Here is a 14156-nt window from a genome sequence, read left to right as displayed (position 1 = left end):
TTTCTACTTGGAAATAAAAAACTAATTCAATAATATTATATTATATTAAATTCAAAATTTGTATTAAATTATATTATATTAAATTAAATAATATAATATTATATTATATTAAATTCAATAATATTTATATTATATTAAATTCAATAATATTAAATTAAATTCAATAATTATATTATATTAAATTCAAAAAAATATATTAAATTATATTATGTTAGATAGAAAAAAGGGTAAATTAGACTTTTTACATCATATCCCTACCAAGGGGATATGATATAATGGGGGGTATGGTATTGTATATCCTCCACTTTTGGGGGATATACAATCCCACCGAATATTATATCCCCTTCAAAAAAAATTGCAAACATGGGATATATAGAGCCCACCAGATATAATATCCAATCTCAATCTTTATATTCCCCAATCAAACAGGGCCAAAGTGCTGTTAGGGTCTGTAAGATTCACTATCACGGGTGTGACTCCAACTATCTAGACTGTTCAATATAATGTAGTGCAAATAGTTAAGTCAATTAAGCACTTTTTAAATGGGAAGATATAAATAGAATTTTTTTATAAAATGTAGTGCTAAATTGAAAACTAGAGTTAAGTTGTAGTAATCACACTACAAGAAATTAAGCTTTTAGAGATAAATTTTTAGAAATAAAAATAATTTATTTGCAAAAATTATACTTTTAAGGACAAAATAAAGAAATTTTAATATATATATATATATATTTAATCATGTTATTATATTTTTTAGACAAGCTTATTTGGTTGTAAAAGGATTAGTCATTTTTACTTACAATTTTAATTGGTCTCTAATAAACCCAAATCATACATTATTTTATTTTATATATTGATTTTTGAACTCAATAGTCGGGACTATCTAAAAAAAAAAAAAAAAGCATCTAGGTTCTATTTCATCACTCACTCTCTCTCTGTCTCTCAAATCCCTAATTTCTTTTTCTCTCGCAAATGCAATGGTTCTTCTCTACGAATCTCGTTGATAGCTTCTGATCTTGGCTACAATTTCAGCCCCGAGGAGTCTCATAGCATCTCTCTCCACTGTGATTTTAGCATCCAGGTTCGATCGATTAATCGATTTTAGTTTCATAGATTTGGTTTTTGATCTGTTGTTCTTATTTATTCTTCAAAAATGCTTATTTATCGGTGTAATGTTTGTAAAAACACAAGTTGTCAGCCAAATGCAAATTCAAAAGAAAAAAAACTGACATTTCAAACTGTATATATAGGTGGAAGTTTAGGAGTTTCTGTTATTGAACTCTGATTCGTAATAATAATATATTAAGAAGCAATAGCAGGAAGCTATTAGCTTTATTCTAGCATATGGTTTAGGTATTTTCAATTGGAGAATATTAAATCCGCACTTCATTTTCGTTGTAGTCAGAGTGAGAAAAATGGGTGCATATGGATCCACCATTTAACAACACGAGTGTTAAGAATTTTCTTAATGTTGTGTTTGAATTTGTTGAAGGAAAAGAACATGCTGCTTCTTTTTTTGGTCTCTGTGTGTGTTTGTGTGTGACGACCCAGACTTGCTAATCGTGAATTTAATTAATTAATTATGTGTTAAATTCTAACCAAGATATGTGCCATTTGACTTAATTGGTTCATATATGTCTCAATTGAGAAACTATCTGTTGTGAGCTCAGCTTTGAAACTGAAATTGACAGCCTTAATGGGTTTAGAAACCGAAATTGGGTACATGAATATGCTAATGAGAATTTTTAGAGCCATTTGGGAAGTTTAATTAAAAATTGATTTCGTCTGATTCGTTAAGTTGTGTTTGGCTCTCATTATTGTGATAAGCTTGGGAATATATATATATATATATATATATGAGCTTTAAGCTCATCTTTTGAGCTCAACTTCATCATTTAGAAAGAAAATCTGCATACTTCATTTTAAAGAGAGAGAGACTTCATGTTAGAGAGAGAAAGTGTAGAGATTGAAGGAGACTTTCAAGGTTTTGCTTGAGTTCATCAAGAAGAAGCTAGAACAAGAGTAATTCAAGACTCTAGGGAAGCTTTTGACTCTCAATTCTTGAAAATAATGTGTTCTAGTGTTGACTTCATGAAAGGAATTTGGTCTCTTGCATATATTTTGTCATAGAAAGTCAAGACATAGTTGAATACCTACATGCATGGCATGAACTCATGACATTCTTGTTATATCATGTAATTTCTTGCATAAACTTCATGGATTCTAAAGGTTTCAAAAAGATTTCTTGAGCTATGAGATTGAAGAACATCATTTCTTGCATGGTTTTATAAGAATTCTTCAAAGTGTTGGACTTAGAACTCATATATGGATGATTTCATAATTTTCTACTTCAAACCCAAAGGTTTGATCCTTGCATGGCATAAATTTCATGAAATCCATGATCATACATTTGTTTTCTTACATGACTGTCCAAAATTGAAAGGAAATTTCATGGGAATTGAAGATTTAAAACTCAAGTTTGTATGTTTATGTATACACATTTCATTTGAAAGATTTAATATGTTTTGCATAGAACAATTAAATTGATTCAAAACCATGACTTGTGTTTGATGTTAGAATTTCTTAGTCAAGGTTATTTTCATGGATTTTGAGTTGAATTGCATGAAAATGAAATTAGATTTTGAAGAAAAGGAGGTTCAAAACAAGAGTAGATTTTCAGATTGTTTTTGAAGCAGCACCGTACGTGCAGCTTGGGGTCCTACACATGCGGAAAACAGGGCAGCTTGAGTGTGCATTCTGAAATAAATGCACGTGCGGTTTTAAGGGCAGCCCCGATTTTGTTTTTGCTCAACTTTTCTACTTTCTGGGCCTTTGTTTGCATGGTTTTAAAGTGTTTTTCATGTGCATTTGCATCTCATGAACACGAATGAATTAGAGAACAAAAAGTCCGAACTGAACGAGTGAGCAACGAATAGAAACCGAATAAGTAAACAATCGATCGAATGATTGAACTGTGTATTGAATTGTGCTTGAATTTGTTTGTTTAGGTCGGACGTTGCATCTTTAATGCATTATTAACACGTGTTTCAAGGAGCCCATTGTGAGTAACACTATTGTAAAGCTATGTTCCGTTAGAATTATTTTGTGATTAATGAAAATATATTATTTTACTGAAATGATAATGTTTACTGATAAATGATTGTCTTATTTTCTGAATTGTACTCGTGGCATCCATAGCATATTGTTATTGCTATTGTTATTGTTACAAAGATCTCTGTCAGTTCCAAATCTTGGAACTATTGTTATTGCATTGATGGCCATCAAATAATTGTTCAGTCTTTAAGACCTATCGATTGTTCTGCTATTGGATGTACAACGTATAACTATTACGAATCAAAATGCTTGATATGATATGAAACATTGATTGAGAAATTGATCTATTGATGAATTGACTGTTTCAATTATTGTAAGGACATCGCTCATAACCCCTTTATACAGTTCTTATTCACTAGGCCTTAGCTCTTTGTTTATTATATATATGTTGGTGATCGATCACTAGATCAGAGTTAGCGGCATCGACCTGAACCCTATTTTTTTGTTAAGCCAACTATTGTGCCTCACTGTGAGATTCTAAACCAACACGTGCCAAGGCTTATTAGGTGATTTAGATTCACCCTTTTGAAACTGGTCAAGTGTCAAGATTGTTTTATGACTTTCATTACTACTGTTTTGACAATGAGATTTAATTTCCTAACTTGTGTTTTATCTTGTATATAAGTGTGTTTTGGACTTACGTGATTTTTTATATACAAGTATATAAAAGTTTGTTTTGTTCATTTAAGTCCTCATAGCTCAGTGGACGATATATTTTATTATTGATTGTCTTCCGCCAGCCCATTTTTATTGTATTATTGTCATTATTGATAAGTAAGCCTTCGGTAATCACGGATTATTGGCCAGTTACGATGTTAAATCCATAGGGGCAGGTTTGGGTCATGACAAAGTGATATTAGATCACGAGTTATACTGTACACACGCGTCCAAATGAACTATAGAATGTCCTAGAAAAGAAATTAGGGCATTACATAAACATGTGTGACTGTGTATGGAATTGTTATGTGCGTACAATACAAGAAAAGAGGTTTTACAAGACGGAAGCATTTGCGATGGCATCACTTACCATCTCAAAAAGTGATTTTTTGAGACGGCACCACTTGCCATTGCCAATAAATGGGTTTTTAGCGACGGCAGTCCTTCCTGTCACAAAAAAATGACTTTTTGAGACGGTAACAACTGTTGTCGCAAATAATGCGCATTTTTTGTGACGGTAACCTATGTTGTCACAAATAAAGCTGTCATTTGCGGCGGCATGAACTGCAGTCGCAAATAAGAGAGTTTTTGCGACAGTAATAGGTATCGTCGCAAAAAAAAAAAAAAAAAAAAAAAAACGATTTTGATGAGATGGCATTAGAAGTATTAGCGATAGCATTTTGCCATTGTAAAAAACTAAAGTTTTTTTCGTTTAAGCAAAATTTTTGCTCAATTTTCTTTGCCTTTTCTTTTTTCATTCCAAACTCCTACTTTAATCCATGATTTAAATATAATAATTGAGATAATAACTTGTTAAGTATTTTTGTTAAAATTATTTCTTTGGTAGAGATTGAATTACATGAGACTTGGATCTCCCCAGTGAAAATGGAATGTCACCTCTCTTTGTTTGAAGCCACCTAAAAGGAAACTGACCATTTAAATTGGGGCGTCATTTTGGGTCCCAAACATTAAACACTTTAATCTAGTGTTCATGGCAATGACAGGAGTGCCATGTCCAAAATCAACTTCATAAAATGAGAATTATGTCCTTGCTTATTTTTGTCCATACTCATTTTTTTATCTTCCTGTCTCACTGTCTCTCTCTATCTTTCGCTCATCTCTCTTTTCTTTTTCTTTCTTTCTCTCACTCATCACTATTTCTCTGTCTGTCTGTGTCTTTCTCTCTCTCTCTCTCACTCTCTCTCTCTCTCTCTTTCTCACACACACACTGTTCTCGTGTTGCTCACTCCCTCCTTCCCCTCTTCTCAATTTATCGATCTCCCTCTCAATTTATCGATCTCTTTTTTTTCCCTCTCTCTCTCTTTCTCTCTCTCTCTCTTTTCAATCGCTCATCTCTCATTTCTCTTAATCATTTGTCGAAAGAGAAAAAAGTCAAAAAATGAAATGGACCTCTCTTTCTCGCTCATCTCTCTTCTTTCTCTTTTTCACTCATCACTCTTCTCTCTGGCTCTCTCGTCTCTCTTCGCTCTCTATCTCTCTTACTCATCTTTCTTCTCTCTTTATCTCTCTATATATCTCTTGTTTATCTCTTTTTACTCTCTCTCTCTCTCTCTATCTCTCGCTTATCTTGTTTCTTTTTTTCTTCTCTCTCTCTCTCTTTGTGTCTCTCTTACTCACTCATCGCTTTTCTCTCTGGCTTTCTCATCTCTCTTCGCTCTCTATCTCTCTTGTTCATCTTTCTTCTCTCTCTATCTCTCTATATATCTCTTTTTCATCTCTTTTTGCTGTCTTTCTCTCTTTCTCTTTGTCCATCTCTCGCTCATCTTGTTTCTCTCTCTGTGTCTCTCTCTCACTCATTTCTCTTCTCTCTCAATCGTTTATTTCTCTCAATCACACTCATCTCTTTCTTTGAGCCCATTATTGTTGAAAGAGGAAAAAGTCAAAAAATGAAATGGGTCTCTCTCTGTCTCTTTCTTTCTGTGTCTCTCGCTTATCTCTTTTCTCTATCTCTCTCTGTCTCTCTTGATCATCTCTCTTTTATTTATTTATGTCTTTCTCTATATATCTCTCGTCCATCTCTTTTTTTTTTCTTCTCTCTCTCTCGCTAATCATATTTTGTTTCTCTCTAATTTTCTATTTCTCTCTCTTCCTAGCTTTCATTGCGCAGCAAAATGGACACAGAGGTTTTTGGCAAAAACATGATTTTTTTTTTTTTTTTTTTTTTTTTTTTTTGTGTTACAACAACCTTCCCCTGGCGCAAATATAGGTTATTGGCGAGGGCAATAACCTTGCCACAAATAAAAAAAATTACTAAATAAGCCATGAATTCATTGTTTAGGGTCTGTTTGGTAATCATTTCGTATTTAGTTTTTAGTTTATATTTACAAAAATTTACAAAACTATCATAAAAACTTGTTTGATAATTTTTTTGGTTTATAAATGGTCGTCTCAGTTTATAAATTTGAGAAAAAATCGTATACTCAAAAAATGAGTTTACGTTAGTTTTTAAACAGAAATTTAAAAATTTGACTAATAAAATTTTTTTAATTAATTTTTTTTTCAAGTAATTTATTTTTCAAATATATATTTTTTAATTAATTTTTTTTCAAATAATTTTTTTTCCAATTATTTTTTTTTCAATTAATTTTTTTCTAATCAATTTTTTTTTTCAATTATAATGTGTATAATTCCATTGCCATGAATAATAAAAAAATAAATATGAATATTTTAGGCCTAGACAAACATATTTTTTATTTTATATTTTTAAATTTTTAAAAATATTTTATTAAAAGCAAACGCATGTATAATTTATATTTTTTTTAAAATAAATAAAAATTAATTTATAAAAATTTTATAAACATAAACTAAAAAAAAGTAAACATTATCGAAAGCTACCTTAAATTTTTATTTGTGACCAGAAAAACCAAGGCCAAAATGAAAATTGATAAGCACCAAATAATAACATAAGAAATTTTCAACACCTAAAGAAGTTAAAATGTTAGAAAAGGAAAACCGTCTCTCTCTCTCAATCGCCAATCTTTGCACCAGTTTCTAGGGTTCCAATCTCCACACTCATACTTGCACACACACAAATGGAGCATCAGTTTTCACAGATTAGACACGGCCTTTAATCGATCTCAGCCTCGGCTTGGAATCTAAAGAGAGAAAGTATGGTGGAGGATGGATCGGATAGAGAGAACGGGAGGCTATCGACAATGGATTCAATTGAATCTCGATCGGTATTTCAGGACGAGGACAAGTCAGAGATCGAGGACGAGGAGGATGATGAAGATTTGACACCTCGAATAGGCATGGATTCGGATGACGATGATAATTTTGAGTAAAGACTCATTCGGCAGGCCCTCGGATCGATTCCTTCGATGTCAAAGCACTTGAGGTCTCCGGAGCACAACGGAACGACTTCGAGGTAAATTTTTGGAGCTAATTTGGTTTAATATGGATTATGTTAGCTATATATTATATGGATTTACAGTTTTTATATCAGAGTTGTTGTAAGATTGTGGGTTTTGATAATTGCACTATGCTATGCAATATAGGTGTTTGTTTTTACTATAGGATTGCTTGGAGAACCTAAGAAACGAATGGAAATGTATCAATTTTTAGATCTAAAACTCTCTATCATGTCTTCATGCTTTACTAAAACTCTCTATCATGTCTTCTAGTCGTTATTTGGAACATGACAATCACACTTTCTGACATAATTAGGGAATATGTTGTGGAGTATAGCAGTGACATAAATTTTCTTCTTGGTGGTCAAAAGTTGCCGCCTAGTTTAGTGATTGAAGACCCAAAGACAGTTTTATAGGTAAGCGTGTTTCCTATGTGCCTTTTTGGATGTTTGTTTAATCTGTTGGCCTTGGATTAATCAGTGTCTCCATATGTAAAAGCTTCCTTAACCGGTTCCAATTTAATGCCAGTTATTGTATCTATACACAAATTTTATATAGAAAGTTGAGGAGCCAACCTGCTTGAAATCTGCATGGGAGTTGCTGGAAATATTTTATGCAGACAAGTATTCTCAAGCTTGGATGCCTGAACGGCTTCTTGATTGGTTAGCTGTAATGATCTCTCATTTATTTTGAATCCTTTTTGGCATTTTTTTTTTTTTTTTGCTTTGCAGGCATGCCAAATTGCTTCTTGTTTTTGTCTGCAGGATTATGATAGCTTACTGTCTGGAACTCAGCCAACAGTTCATTCAAAACTTGTCAATTTTCAAAAAGATCTAGTCAGTTTGCAGGTTTGGCTCTATCCTGATGTTTGCAGTCACATTTTCTTCAAATTTAATTGGAAAACAAGAGACAGAAGAACTTAGTTGATGCAATTAGATTGAGCATATCTGCCTTTATGTTTTTCTTTATTAGCAAATTTTTTCTGATACTTCACCAAAGTTCATAGCACGTTATGGTAGGATTGCTGATTGCACATCTACTAATTAAATGTCTGGTTGGGCCTCACAGTTACTGTGCAAACCTGTCTAATTTCTTCTTTGAACTTCATTGTCTGTTTATCATGTTCAGCAGATATGCATGCACCATTTCAAATATGTAATTACTAATTGAGACTCTAGACTAGGTTCTCACTTCATTGTTTAGGAAATCTGGCTGGTAATGGAGCCTATCAAGAAGATTTTTTTAGCTATTTATATTGTGAACAATATTTTTAGGTTAGTTTTTGGAGTTTGTTTTTAATAAAATTTTATTCAAAATTGTTCTTCTCAGGACTGTACGGTCTGATCCACTAAAGTGGACTGCAGACAATCCTGATCCAATACTGTATTACAAATATTACTCTGCATTTACAAACATACACAAGCTAAGAAACCTGCTGTTGTTCATCGCTAAATAAATTTGAAGCAAGTTGATGCATAATACAGAAGATAGATTCCAATAAGATTATGCAAAATCTACATATCCAAACTAATAGGCTGATACAATAAAATTGAACTTACAACACAACAGGTACAACAGTTAGGAACTTTCTGTTACGGGTGACCTGCTTTCCATTGTCAATCTGCTCCTACCAAGTCAGCGAATTATAGATACCCTGGTCATCAGCAAATGGAGTTCCTTTCTTCCAATGGAAAAAATGATAAGTGACCTAAATAGGGAAGCATACTCCGCAATCATGCAATATGAAGGCACAAAGATAACTAAGCTAGTGCAGAGCTATAAATTGAAAAAAGTAGAGAAGAACCAATATTTCAGCTTATCAAATACATGTGTGTGTAAGCCAAAATCATTTCAGCTCATCAAATATATGTGTGTCTAAGCCAAAATCATCAAGTAAATAATTTTAGGTTGACCGTGCAGTCCACTTTAGTGTTTTATTTACTAGTTTTAGGTTGACTATGCAAATTCTTCTTGTTTGATCATTTACATTAGGTTGTATATTCCACTTATCATATTTCATATACTTTTTTATTATTTTTCTCCCAGATTTGGATTGTTCAATTTTTTCACCTTTTTGCCTTAATTTTTTTTTTCTTTTCATAATTGAGTGCTCATATATTTTGAGCATATCATTTATATTCCATCCATATGACAAAACCAGCTTATCCAACATTTTCTTATTTCTCAATTGTTGGTTTTGTCTTTTTTCCTCACTTTCACACCCCCCCCCCCCCCCCCCCACTTTGGTTCCACATATTTTATTTTATTTTGAATCCAAATCATCTTTTTATAATTCCTGACAAATTGACTTTGTATGTATTTTTTACATTGATAAATAGGTATGTATTTTTTGAAAATTGACCCCTCCATAGTTGGAATTAGGTATGTATTTTTTTTGAAAATTGACTTTGTACTGTGGTCATATACAATCACTATTTTATGTACTAGTGGCACTTGATATAATTAGTTGTCTTTCCTTATCTTACATTGATAAATGATCTATAGCTTCAAATTGTTATTGTACTTGAGTTAGACCAGGAAATCTATCTAATTTTTACTTTAGGATTGGGGTTCTAAATTCCATAATTGGTATCGTAATAATACTTTAGGATGACAATAATTTATCATGATAGAGACACGACATCCAAGTGAATTATCTTAGGTTTGAATTCTATTGTTAAAATTGACGCTCCTAAGTTTCATTTTTCATCTTCCAGCAATAAACCTAAGAAAAATTATCTATCAAGGAACTTGATTGCACTTCTTAGCTATGGAGGGGTCCCTAAAGAATACTTTTTGGATATACTAACAAATACTTTGGAAGATGCTCAGTGTGTTTGCTCCAATAAGCGTGCCACAGTAAAAGGTACTTTTCATAATCCTATTTTCTACTGTAAAGTTGCTGTAAACTTGAATTAGAGCCGGATTTCACCTTAGGCAAATTAGTTCTTTAAGAAACTTGAATTCGAGATGTTGACACCCTAAAATCACCAAATGAGGTCAGATTAGCATGAAAATTGACACACATACACGAGAGACTTGTGGGAGAAGACGGGACTCTAATCGGGTTCCTGATTTGGGAGTTAGGGCCGGATTTCGGTCTAGGCAAACTAGTTCATTAAGAAATTTGAATTCGAGGTGTTGACGTTCCAAAATCTCCAAACGGTGTCGGATTAGCACGAAACTTGGCACACACGACCGCCTAGGCACGAGAGACTTGTGGGAGAAGAAGGGACTCGAATCGGGTTCTCGGTTTGGGAGTTAGAGCCGGATTTCACTTTAGGCAAACTAGTTCCTTAAGAAACTTGAATTCGAGGCATTGACGCCTCAAAATCACCAAACGGGGTCGGATTAGCACGAAACTTGGCACACACGACTGCTTAGGCACGAGAGACTTGTGGGAGAAGACGGGACTCCAATCGGGTTTCCGGTTTGGGAATTAGAACCGGATTTTGGTCTAGGCAAATTAGTTCATTAAGGAATTTGAATTCGAGGTGTTGACGCCCCAAAATCTTCAAACGACATCGGATTAGCACGAAACTTCGCACACAGGACCGCCTAGGCACGAGAGACTTATGGGAGAAGACATGACTCGAATCGGGTTCCCGGTTTGGGAGTTAGAACCGGATTTCACTCTAGGCAAAATAGTTCCTTAAGAAACTTGAATTCAAGGTGTTGACGCCTCAAAATCACCAAACGGCGTCGGTTTAGCATGAAACTTGGCACACACAATCGCCTAGGCACAAGAGACTTGTGCAGGAAGACGGGACTCCAATCGGGTTTTCGGTTTGGGAGTTAGAGCCGGATTTCACTCTAGGTAAACTAGTTCATTAAAAAACTTGAATTCGATGTGTTGACGCCCCAAAATCACCAAACGGGGTCGGATTAGCACGAAACTTGGCACACACGACCGCCTAGGCACGAGAGACTTGTAGGAGAAGACGGGGCTCAAATCGGGTTCCCGGTTTGGGAGTTAGAGTCGGATTTCACTCTAGGCAAACTAGTTTCTTAAGAAACTTAAATTCAAGGTATTGACGCCCCAAAATCACCAAACGACATTGATTTAGCACGAAACTTATTACACACGACTGCCTAGGCACGAGAGACTTGTGGGAGAAGACGAGACTCCAATCGGGTTCTTAGTTTGGGAGTTAGAGTCGGATTTTAGTCTAGGCAAACTAGTTCATTAAGAAATTTAAATTCCAGTTGTTGACGCCTCAAAATCTCCAAATGGTGTCGGATCAGCACAAAACTTGACACACATGACCGCCTAGGCATGAGAGATTTGGAGAAGATGGGACTCAAATTGGGTTCTCGGTTTGGGAGTTAGAACTGGATTTTGGTCTAGGCAAACTAGTTCTTTAAGAAATTTGAATTCGAGATGTTGATGTCCCAAAATACCAAATGGCGCCGGTTTAGCACGAAACTTGGCACACACGACTGCCTAGGCATCAGAGACTTGTGGGAGAAGATGAGACTCGAATTGGGTTCCCAGTTTAGGAGTTAGAATCGGATTTCACTCTAGGCAAATTAGTTCCTTAAGAAACTTGAATTCGAGATGTTGACGCCCCAAAATCACCAAACGAGGTTAGATTAGCATGAAACTTGGCATACCGGACCGCCTAGGCACGAGAGACTTGTGGGAGAAGACGAGGCTCGAATCGGGTTCCCGGTTTGGGAGTTAGAGCCAGATTTCGGTCTAGGCAAACTAATTCCTTAAGAAATTTGAATTCGAGGTGTTGACGCCCCAAAATCACCAAATGGCGTCGGTTTAGCACGAAACTTGGCACACACGACCGCCTAGGCACGAGAGACTTGTGGGAGAAGACGGGACTCGAATCGGGTTCCCGGTTTGGGAGTTAGAGCCGGATTTTTGTCTAGCCAAAATTATTTACTTAATTATCTTTGTAATTATATAGTAGTTAATTTTTTTTTTATATTTTTTTGTAATTAAAATATTAACACATAATTATATTGTCATTAATTATTTTTATTTTTTATTTTCAGATATTTCCCGAGTAGCAGTTTGCTTCTTGTGGAATGCAGGTGTGTGAAGATTGCGACTAACTTTTATTTTTGCTACCCACGAAAGAATCATGAGGGAAACTTTTGTTTTTGATTTATGTTATTTTGAATTGTGAACAACATTATATATTTAAACATTGTATATGTATTATGCAATATTATGTAGTGGGATAATTTTGCTGATATGTTGTTATGAATGCAAGAATATTTTTATTATGGATGAATTGTTATTTTTATACTGGAATTTTTATATTATTATGTAATTATTGGTTTCTTTTTCAGTTATTTTTCATTTAATACAGGTAATTTTCATATTTTTAATAATTTTATTATAGTTTTTTTTTTTTTTTTTTTTTGAGATGGCACTACACCGTCTCAAAAAACATTAGAACCAATTTTTTTTTTGCGACGTAGGCATTGCTGTCGCAAAAGATATTGACAAAGTTGAAACAAAAACCTTTCGCGACGGTATTTTTTGTCGTCACAAATAACCTTTTAGCGACGGCATGTTGTGCTGTCTTAAATAATCTTTTAGCGACGGCAAGTATCCTGTGACGTCCCAAAATTTGAGGACATCATAATGAGGTTAAAAACTTAAAATCAATTTTCTTAATTGAGAATCCTCATCAATGTTGTCACCAAGTAATGAGGTTTGGTGTTCGTGGTAAATTGAGTCCTAGATTTATTGGACCATTTGAGGTTTTAGATCGAATTGGAGAGGTAGCTTACAGACTTGACCTACCACTTTCACTAGTTGGAGTTCATAATGTCTTCTATGTTTTGATGTTGAGGAAGTATATACCGAATCCCAATCATGTGATTGATTATGCACCGTTGCAGTTTAAGGAGGATTTGACCTATGAAGAACACCCTGTAAGAATTGTTGATAAGAAGGAGTAGGTTTTGAGGCGTCGAGTCATCCACTACGATAAGGTTCAATGGAGCAATCACTCGGAGAGAGAAGCTACTTGGGAACTTGAGGATGAAATGAGACAAAAGTATCCACAACTTTTTGAGACTACAGGTATGTCAAATTTCGAGGACGAAATTTCTTTTAAGAGGGGAAGAATGTAAAACCCAAGTTGTGTGTAGGATTATTTTATTGGATAGATTAGTAATTAAATTAATTTATATGGGTCATTTATTAATATCAAAGAATTAGTTATGAGATGGCATTATATTTCCTATTACTTAGATGGGTAATTTTGTAACTTTGAGAAATTAGGTTAATAAGCCCACCTATTGTGGCTTTAAGTCTTGGAAAACAAACAAAACAGAGGCTATGAATTGCTCCATAGGCGGCTAGGGTTTGAGAAGGTAAAAGAAAAAAGAAAAGAAAAAAAGAGAAGAGAGGCTTGTACTGCAGAAAGGGTTTGGAAGAGTTAAAGGTGAAGGCAGCAACAAGGGTTTGGAAAAGTTAAAAATTAAAGAAAAGAAACCCAAACCAAGAAAGAGGGAGGATTCATAATAGTGGTGGTTTTGCTTTATTCATCACTTAGGTAAGATTTATTTTATTGTATTCCTATCTATGATTTTAGTGTTAATATATCAATAGATGATTTTATGGGCATATATGATTAAATAGATATATTGATGTAGTCTATGTTGGGGGTCTCAATTTTGCTCAATTTTAGAGTGTATTTGGCATCCCATTTGGGTGGTTCATATTTTGAGATTGATATGTGATGGGTTAAGTTTAATGGTGGTGTATTTGTGGGATACACGATTGACTACGAGCAATTACAATTTTTTTACATATATATATATAAACAAGAGAATAATATGGGTTGAGAATTTCTGAAGCCGTGATGGCTTTGTTTTGATGCTAAATCGTGGGAGTTCCTAATAGACTATTGGGTTAATTTATTCTATTGTTGTTACAAGAAGAGATGGATGGGTGCACATAATAATTGTTTATGCGGTGTAATATTTTATTAGGTTTGTGAGATTGAGGTGGATCTTGGTAATTTGAGATTAGCTTGGGAAATA

General features: G+C 34.1%; 1 long non-coding RNA gene across 5 annotated transcripts; it reads left to right on the top strand.

The window, feature by feature from the left end:
* The first annotated feature begins 875 nt into the window (after positions 1-875).
* On the top strand, positions 876-13510 carry LOC145800941 (uncharacterized). 5 transcript variants are annotated; one of them, XR_014341548.1, is made up of 9 exons: positions 876-1081; positions 3009-3061; positions 6981-7159; positions 7459-7558; positions 7671-7811; positions 7907-7990; positions 9860-10008; positions 12150-12188; positions 13008-13510. It is a non-coding gene; the product is annotated as an uncharacterized LOC145800941 (long non-coding RNA). The 5 variants fall into 5 exon arrangements; XR_014341545.1 differs by lacking the exon at positions 13008-13510 and having other exon boundaries at positions 12150-12383; XR_014341546.1 differs by lacking the exons at positions 3009-3061; positions 13008-13510 and having other exon boundaries at positions 12150-12383.
* Positions 13511-14156: the final 646 nt, after the last annotated feature.

Source organism: Camellia sinensis, chromosome 10 (genome assembly GCF_055761805.1).
Source record: "Camellia sinensis isolate YWXY chromosome 10, ASM5576180v1, whole genome shotgun sequence".
Taxonomy (NCBI): domain Eukaryota; kingdom Viridiplantae; phylum Streptophyta; class Magnoliopsida; order Ericales; family Theaceae; genus Camellia; species Camellia sinensis.
The sequence above is the reverse complement of the archived record's forward strand: the minus strand, read 5'-3'. Positions and strand labels throughout refer to the sequence as shown.